The sequence below is a fragment of the Myotis davidii genome, unplaced genomic scaffold (genome assembly GCF_000327345.1).
Source record: "Myotis davidii unplaced genomic scaffold, ASM32734v1 scaffold150, whole genome shotgun sequence".
Classification (NCBI taxonomy): Eukaryota; Metazoa; Chordata; class Mammalia; order Chiroptera; family Vespertilionidae; genus Myotis; species Myotis davidii.
Genome location: NW_006283437.1, coordinates 412,513 through 419,285, shown reverse-complemented (window position 1 = coordinate 419,285; position 6,773 = coordinate 412,513). Strand labels below are relative to the sequence as shown.

The 6,773-nt window shown below is 58.9% G+C and overlaps 1 protein-coding gene across 1 annotated transcript in view; it reads left to right on the top strand.

Annotated features, from left to right (window-relative positions):
• The window catches only part of SLC5A11 (solute carrier family 5 (sodium/inositol cotransporter), member 11), a 49,788-nt gene that overhangs the window by 1,908 nt on the left and 41,107 nt on the right, over positions 1 to 6,773 (top strand). The window contains exon 2 of the mRNA XM_006753628.2: positions 1,316 to 1,495. The gene's annotated coding sequence lies outside the window, so the exon portion shown is untranslated. The remainder of the gene's footprint in view (positions 1 to 1,315; positions 1,496 to 6,773) is intronic.

Below are 6,773 nucleotides of genomic sequence, written 5' to 3'. Positions count from 1 at the left end.
CTTCTCCCGTTGGAGTCTGGGTCCCTAGAGACTGGAGCTCAGAATCTGAGACTCCCTCTTGATTGAAAATGACAACCGTGCCCTCAGCCACCAGCCCGCTCTGCGCGCACCTCCGCACCTTTGTATTTTCCGCACTGCGCCTCCTCTGAGCCTCAATGTGCTGTTCTCTTTCCTTCTAGTTGAAGAATTTCCCCCCAGCCAGCCTTCCTGTGGTTCTGGATGATGTCTGCTCCGTCTTTTAGTTGTATTTTTGAAGTGGTTGTGCGAGGCAGCCATCTCCGGTGTTTATACGCCGCCCATCTCCGGTGTTTACCTACGCCGCCATCTTGGTTCTCTCCAGTGACTGCTTTTTAACCCAACTGCCCAGCATGCAAAGGCTGTGGCTTTTCCTGACTCTGTGACCTGCCCCCAGGGGGGTGAGAGCACCTTGTGGGTGAGACACCAGAGCAGGAGCAAAGGAAGCGGTGACTTCTCCCCAGCCACCCGTCCCTCGCCTTCAAATTCCCCTCTGGAAATATTTCTCCTGCCTCTTCTTCCTTCCCGTCACCATTTAATCCTTACTGGGCTGCCTCCCCAGGGTCTCCCTCTCCTCTCTCAGGCTGACAACCTTCCCTGAGACCAAACCCTGTGGTAAAAGGAACTGGTCCCCCTTCCCATGATCCCAGGAAACAGACCTGCCTGCCCGCCCTGCACACCGAGCTGAAAGCCTCGCAGTGTTCACAGGCAACTGGGCAGAGAAGGAAGCGGCTTCCAGGAAGGGGGCAGCGTTGCCCCCCATCTATTTTGATTTTCTGAACTATATAAATCATCCCATTCAATTGAATACCCCATTGATTGTAATGTGAATACCCCATTGATAGTGGTCATACTGGTTTTAGAAAACACATTCCTCTGCACCGGGAGGCCAGGACAGCACAATTACTCTAAATTGCCCCAGTGGCTCCAGATAATGTGTTTCCGTGGACTCAGTGTTCCCAAGACCCAAAACAGTAATTAATCTTTGTAGATAACTAATCAGCTCAATCTAAGCTTCCGTAACAAACTGCTTTTTGCAAACCAGGTTCCTCATTCAAACCTCGAGATGTAATCAATACCTTTGTGATATTTGCCTATATAAAATAAATCTGGTGTTTCGGCCAAGGGGGCACAACGAGATTTGGAGAGCAAATTGCCCCCTCGTAGTCTCAGCTTTGAAATGAATGTGGCTCCTTAACTCGACTTCTTGAGGCGCCCTTGAGTGATTCGCGGAGTACATTACAAGAGGCCCCGCTCTCCCTGTCCCTGGAAAGACCATTCTCACTTTTCCTAATCTCAGCTGCACTGGAATTTGGAGTTTGACCTGCAAGAAGATTCTCGCTGGCAGGAGGGAGGCCACCACTGCCCTCCCAGCTCTGGCTGCAGGGAGAAGCCGGTCCCCTCCTCACTGCGCCCTGCCTTCTCCTGCCTCTGAAACCACCGCCAGACCCCAGGGCAGGGGGCCCGCACCCAGAGGAAGGTAAGACCCCTCCAACGATCATTTTGCGAACTGGGAGCAGCCTGGAAACGGGACCCAGAGAGGCAGGGCTCGCGCTCCTCAGCAGCAGGCAGATGAGTGTCTGGAGGGTGGGCACAGCCAGTGGCACCAGATGTGGGTCCCCTTTCCCACTGGCCAAGTCACTGGCCAACCGCTGAGCCTCAGGTCTGAGTACCCAGGGAAGGGGCAGGGGACGACCTGCGTAACAGTAAGCGCCGTGGTTCCTGCAGTGCAGCTGCTGGTGACTGAGGAAAAGGAGTTTCCACCGGCGCCTGCCGGGCACGGGTGGCGGGTCCTGGCCTGGCCTAACGGGCACAGTCACCCTGTGAGGGCACAGCCCGCAAATCACAGAGGAAGCTGAGAGCCTTTTAGAAACTGGCCCGGGCCTCTCAGAGTGGCAGCGCTGGGACTCACCCCCTGGGACTGTGAGCTACCGCGACACCAGATTTCCAGTGGCTTTCTGCTGGATGGTTCGGCGCAGCGGCTGGGAGAGGTGTCCTGCAAAGGGGTCCTGGGGATGTCTCCCAGGGTGGGGGGTGGGGAGGTTCCTGATGCGTCAGGGCATGTGGCACGGAAAACTCCACGCTGCCATCTCACAACCATTTACTGAGCGCTGCTATTACAGAGCAAAGTTCAAATTCAACTGCGTCCTCCTGCAGGTCTAATCAGCCTCATCCAGGGATTCGTGAATGGGGCAGCAGCCCCTCTGGCAGCTAGAAGGGCGCCTCGCGCGGTTGTCCAAAGGGGGAGGCTTATTTAGGCGGAAAGAGGGTGGGACTAAGAAGTTAAGTGGATTATTCCAGGCCAGGACAGCGTCCCGTCGGGGAAGGCGAATGACCCCAGTAGTGCTGACCAGGGAGTTCCAGGCGGTTGGTTTAAGTTCCGCTCCCGGGAGAGGCTGGGCCGGCCGGCAGGCTGGCGTGGCTTGGCTTTGGAGACGGGGCTGAGCAACAGGGACTCCTTGGGCCTGTTTTATTTAGGCGGAAAGAGGGTGGGACTAAGAAGTAACAGGTGGATTATTCCAGGCCTGGACAGCGTCCCGTCGGGGAAGGCGAATGACCCCAGTAGTACTGACCAGGGAGTTCCGGGCGGTTGGTTTAAGTTCCGCTCCTGGGAGAGGCTGGGCCGGCAGGCTGGCGCGGCTTGGCTTTGGAGACGGGCTGAGCAACAGGGACTCCACTTGGGCCTGTTTCTCTTTCTAACACTGCTTTGGGGGCACAATGCAGTGGGGACAGGTAGTAATGAGAGTCGTGCAAGTCAAATGTCATGCTTGACTCAACGGTGATGAGGAGTCATGCCTGCTATCAGGACAAATAACGTAAGGGCCAAATTTAGGTTGAGGTCAAGAGAAGGCTGTTTGGGGTGACATCTGAAGGGTGAGTAGGAGTTCGTCAAGCCAAGAGAGTAGGGAACAGCATGTCAGGCAGAGGGAACAGAATAGCAAAGACCCTGAGGTACGAAATGCTGCTCAAGGAATAAAAAGAAGGCCCGTGTGAGATGGGCAGGGCCACAGCAGAGCAGGCACAGAGGTGCTTCGAGCAGGAAAGTGATCTTATCTGATCTGATCTGATCTGATGGAGGTGTGTGTGAAGGTGGACTTGGAGCAGGTGTGGTACCAGGAGGCAAGACGGGAGGTTCCTGCTCGCGTGGCTTGGAAAACAGTGAGAGAAGCCAAGGTGAGGGCAGTGGGTGGATGCGGGCTGTGCTTTGGAAGTGGAATAAGAAGGGATTAAGAGTCAATGGATTCTGGTCTAGGAAGTGGGTGGGAGAAGTGGCCGTTCAGGGAGACAGGAGGAGAAGTTCCGACAGGCATGGTCTCCAGCCTGGACAGTTCTGTCTGCAGTGCCGGCTGGACCCCACTTAGATGCCGCGCTGGCCTTTGGATGGACAGGTGTGGACTCACAAGGTGCTCTGTGATGGCTGGTCTCCCCGAGAATCCCGAGACGAGATCATCTCTCGAGGGACAAGGAGGTGGAGCAGGAAGCTGGCCCAAGGTCACACAGAATGGCAGGGGCGCTCACATGGGGTGACCTCCTGTTAGCTGGCTGGGGACAGCTGCCACACCCTGCCCTGCCCGCGGTATCTTCCCTAAATGCCAGCATGTGGCCCTTCCCAACGGGCCGGGGACGGTGTGGCCTCTGCTCCAACCAAAGTCCCCGGGATCGTCCTCCCAGCCTTTGTCCAGGACCAGTCGCCGATGAACCCAGAGCACCCCTGCTCAGGCTGGCAGAGTGGTGCTTCAGCTCCTCCCTCTGCAGGTCCAGGCCCAGCGCCCGCTCCACCCCCCACCATGGACCCGCCCGGCTGGGCTGGCTCCACCACAGCCTTGCTGGGCATCCCAGTCCCGAGCCGGTCACCAGCGGGGCTGTGGAGAGGGCAGCCATCCCCACTGGGCACCAGGGGATGCTGGAGGGGAGTGGCTGCGGCTGGAGTTCCGCCAGGGTCCACGCGCAGGCCAGGCTAGCAGCTCGGGAGGCCGGGAGGAGCCCGCATCGGTGCTTTAGTGGGGTGGCCTTGGCCCTGGACCAGATGCGTTTCCTGTATGTGTTCCCTGGGGGCCTCAGACCTGACCCTCAGGGGTGCTGTGTGCTTCACGGCTGGGGCCAGGGCCTTCCTGACCAGAGCCCATGCTCTTTTCCTAAATGGTTTTACAAGAAGGGCAGGGAGAGACCCAGTCCCCTGGACCTAGTCATGTTGTATAAGGAGCTTTCGACAAACCTGTGACACGCATCACGTCAGATTACTAGCCCCATTCACAAAGGGGGAGACGGCCTCGGGGAGGTTGCTGGCCCGCGATCTCTCGGAGCCAATAAGAGGCAGGGGTGGGACCTGAAGGGGCAGTGCCCCTCGCGCCTCGTCACACGGCCACGACCGCCGTTCCGGGAGAGTGCCGGCCTGAAGTTGGGCTTCGTGGTTCGAGGGCCACTGTCCCCGCTCGGCGCAGGCCGTCCTGGGCTCTCGGCTCTCTGTCGCAGCTCCCGTCCCCGCCTGAGTCTGTGATCCTCGGCCGCTGTGCCACGTCTGAGCCAAATACTGCGCACGGCTGTGCCTCTGAATGTACTGAGTACGCAGGCGGTTTTATGCTGTAAATCTTGTTCATTTCTTTTACTTTCGCTATGAAATGTTTCAGAGGCACGAGTTATAAAGGATAATAAACCCACCAGCGGACGCCACACAGGAGAGAGCGCGGCCCCGGCCCCTGCCCACGCAGCCGGCTGTGGAAAATTCCCACATCTGCCCTGTGGGTGATGTAACCCGCCCAGAGCAGAGCGTGAGCAGCCAGCCGGCTCCCTTTTGTTCTCTGGCCCATCGGGGGCCACAGGGAGGGTGTTCTTGCAAACAAAGCCTTCGTTATGGAGCCTGCTTTGCACGCCTCTGCCCTCCCATCCAGGGAGCGCCCTCCAGAAGGTGAAGCAAGAGCCCACCCAGTGTGCTCACCTGGGCGGGGCGAGGGGCAGCAGGCCCTGGTGTCATTTCATCCAGTGGCCTGGGCACACGTGCTGCATGGGCCAGGTCCGCCTTGCTCACCGCGTTGTCCTCCATGCCTAGCATGGAGCCTGGCACACAGCTGGTGCCTAATGAGTGAGTGTTCACTGAGTCCCCAGGGCTTAGCATGGAGCCTGGCACACAGCTGGTGCCTAATGAGTGAGTGTTCACTGAGTCCCCAGGGCTTAGCATGGAGCCTGGCACACAGCTGTTGCCTAATGAGTGCTTATGAAAGAGACACAGGGAAAGGGAGCCAAGGACGGAAGGAAAGGAGAGAAGGGCCGAGAGGGACAAAAGAGACCGACCCACCAGCATTGGATGATGCAATGAGCTTCTGCTGGAGATCCACACCTGTCAGTACTGTGGCCTAGAAGCAGGTGGCACCGCAGGCCCAGAGCCCAGCTCACTGTCACCTCTTGGTGCCTCGTTTCCCACCTGCAGGGTGGGCGTGTGTGTGCTGGTGAGGAGGAGATAAGAGCACACGTGTGCCTGGCGGGCTGCGTGCCTGGCGTTCGATGGCAGGGCCATGGGCTTGCTGGAGAGCAGGCACCTTGCAGGCTCTGCCTGGGAGCTTGTGGCCGGACAGCAGCACCTGGACTCTGGTTTCTCTGGTCTGTGCCCCTATCCCCACGTGAGGATGCAGCCGGCCCCTCCTGGCCCCGGCAGGCCCCGCCTCCTGGGACTCAGGAAGAGCCTGGAGCGGCACCAGCAATGAGTAACTTGTTTATCTGCCCCACCCCTCCCGGTGCCTGGCAGGCAGAGGCCTTCCAGAGGGGCTGGGGACCCGGAGTGCTGCTCCTCCTCCCTCCCATTTAGACCTGCTGGCTTCTAGAACTATCTATCTCAGCCCCCAATTAAGCTGCTTCCTAAGCCCCTTGTCTCAGTTCTCATCGTTGGGAGCAGCAGGTTGACAGTTTGAAATGCAGGCTCTGAAGTCAGACAGATCCGGACTGAGGCTGAGCTCTGTGAGCCTCCTCCCAGCCTCAGCGAGAGTTCAAAGCTCCCCTTGGGGTGGGCGGGGAACTAACAGACCGCTGAGCCCCTTCCCTCCCCAGGCGGCTTCTCTAAGTGAACCCTGCTTGTGCAGGCCTCTGGGGTCTCTGCGCTGGGTCTCCAGGGGATCCCGGGGGCTGTCAGTGCTGTGGCCTCGGTGGGTAGGGGCCAGGGCTGCTGCGAGCATCCTGCAGTGCCAGCCCCAGAACAGAGCTACCCGGTCCCACGGGCAATAGAGGTGAAGACCAGCAGTGACAAGGACAGGACAGTCCTGCCCCGCAGCCGGCCGCTCTGTTCGCCATTCTCATCAGAAGCAGGAAACTGCTTCCCGTTCTCCCCTCACGTTCCCTGTCATGAGGCACCACAGCAACCAATGCCCTGCCCGCCCACTGCCCTGCCTGCCCACTGCTCGCTCCTAGTCAAGCCTCCCCACTGACCACGCCTCGTGCTGGCCCACAACCCCGCCATGGCCACCCCTGGCTCAGAGCAGCTGTGCAGTGGGCCTGGGGCTGCTCCTCCCGCAGAGTTGTTTTGAGAATTTACGGACAGCTTTTGGTTGTCACAGTGATTGGGGACACTACTGGCATCCAGTGTCACAGTGATTGGGGACACTACTGGCATCCAGTGGCTACCGTCTCTGGCATCCAGAGACGGTAGCCACCCCGAAATGCACCGCTGCCCCAGGTGGCCTTTCCGACGTCCCACCAGACGTGTGTGTGTGTGTGTGTGTGTGTGTGTGTGTGTGCGTGTGTGTGTGTGTGCGTGCGTGTGTGTGTGGGGG